Raw genomic sequence first — 2,260 nt, forward strand, 5'->3', positions numbered from 1 at the left:
TATGTTGCACATCACTGAACACACAAAACTGAATACATTTTCACTTTATTTTTTTAACTCTTATGATTGCCTCTGTCATATCCTGTTAACAAAACTTAAGTGCCACAGCTTGTAATGTAACTAAACCTGTAAGCAGGCCTCAGCGTTACTATGATTTTGACCCTTTTTAATTCGACAAGTCATTTTAATATGTTGGTCAAATAAAACTGCGGTAAAAATCATCACACAACTGAAAATTCACGTATTAAGTTGTCAGCTTCAGAAAGCTGAAGTAGCAATCCGATTTCCAGCCTATACCTTACCAATCCTTACCTGTAAAGGTAGCCCTCTTCCCCTGCTGAATACGGGGAGGGGAAGCAGCAGACCAGAGAGTGTCTGCAGCCTCTAGGTGTTTGGCCCAAAACCCCTTAGCTCACGTGGTGGGTGACTGGTAACTCACTGGTAACCCAGTCCCGTGGTGGGGTAACTGGTGGTGGTTGACTGGCAGTGGGCTCTGCTTAGCTTGCCCGTCTCGCCACGGCACGTCCTCAGCAGTTGTACTGCCTTGGTGGACAACACCGGGCTTCTGCAAAGGTTCCCTGTCCCTCTAGTAATGTGCATTTCAAATACTTTGTTGTATTAAGCACGTTTCAAACATGGCCACAGAATAGCTTCCCCCCCACAGTTTTCTTCTAGCTTCTTTTACCACAAATGTGGTGGCTGTCGTCAGAGCTCCCTGCTGAAAGTGAGCTTCCTCAGTGACTGTTTAGCTGCAGCCTCCCAGTGGTGGTCCTCCACTTACAGGCATAGTGCCTCTATGTCCCAGATTTGAATAGGAATATTAGGTGACTCTACCCTTTCAGAGTTACAGGCATACTTAATTCCTTTCCATCTAATCTGTCTTCCCATACTGAAGTCTTCAGTTGGAATTTTTAGAGCCTCTGTAGCTATTTTTATTTAACCTGTTCTGGGAGAAAAAAAAAAAAAAATCTGTGTTTTTTCTTACTGTGTAACATATCTGTGTTATTAGGTATTACAAATAATTTCTAGTAGAAATCCCACTCTGCTTTCCAGTGCCTCTGTATTTATGGCTGCTTTGTTCAGATCAGATGTAGGAAGGAAAACAAAAAGACCACTGCTGTCTTATTTGACATTGATAGCAAATACAAGCAGGGTAAGTGGAAAAAATCAGTAGTCATATTTTGAAAAGAATCGTTAAACTCTTTTTTTTGTCCTTCTTCTGTCTTGCACTCAGTGTGTTTAGCATAAATTCCCTATGCATGCTCTGAAGACAGTGTTCTGTTCTCCATCTCTTCTCATTTGCCTGTGCGAAGACATTTATTGAGAAATACCAGTGCCTTTTAACTGAGTTGAAGTGTATTACATATTATGGTACAGACTTTGGATAACTACACTGTGCCAGGTCTGATTAGGTCATCTTCAGTGTGTTTAGACACTGAAAGTCACAAAACAGGTAGCTGTGTGTACATACAACTGTAAATGTGTTTGTCTCGATCTGCCAGTTTGTTTTATCAGTATGAAATTAAGTTGTATTTTAGTAGATTTACTTTTATGGTAGTGCTATTCAAAAGGGCTTAGCAGTCACTTTTCATTATATCGCAGCAATGGACCTAATCTGAGATATGTACTGTAAGCAAAAGAGAATCTGTATGTTACAAGTTAGCAGCAAAAGTAAGATAATCTTTCTAATTCTTACTCCGCAGAATGCTTCTTAGTTCCTGAATGCATTCAGAGAGATGAGCAAAACCTTGGCAGATTTGTTCTGCCATATTTCTCCTCCAAAGTAAGAAAGAAGATGCAAATATCCTTCAGAAGATCAGCTGAGTAATAGTTACTCAAAGGTTTCCTTCATTTGAAAGTATGGAGGAATTGTTAATGTAGTGAAGAAATGCTGGGAAACTTAGTTGTAACAGAATAGATTTTAATACCTTTAAGCACCTTGGATCTTATTTGAACTTAATTGTTATACTAGAGATTGAGGGTCAGACAGGCGTATGTCGGGTTAAAATGATCAAACTTGCACAACATCAGAGTGCTGTTTGCTCTCAGGTCTATAAGAACATTTCTTAGAATCATCTTAAAGCAAATGGTTCCCAAGTTTGTGTCTAAACACTCTGATAATTGAGAATTGATCAACTAAACATAGGTGTGATATTATGCGAAGGTGGTGCACATGGTGTACAGTGCTTTGAATAACAATAGTATTTTCTGTGCAATTAAAAAAAGTTTTTAATGTATAGAACAAAAGTGGCACAATAGC

Source organism: Aptenodytes patagonicus, chromosome 2, assembly GCF_965638725.1.
Source record: "Aptenodytes patagonicus chromosome 2, bAptPat1.pri.cur, whole genome shotgun sequence".
In the NCBI taxonomy this organism is placed as follows: Eukaryota; Metazoa; Chordata; class Aves; order Sphenisciformes; family Spheniscidae; genus Aptenodytes; species Aptenodytes patagonicus.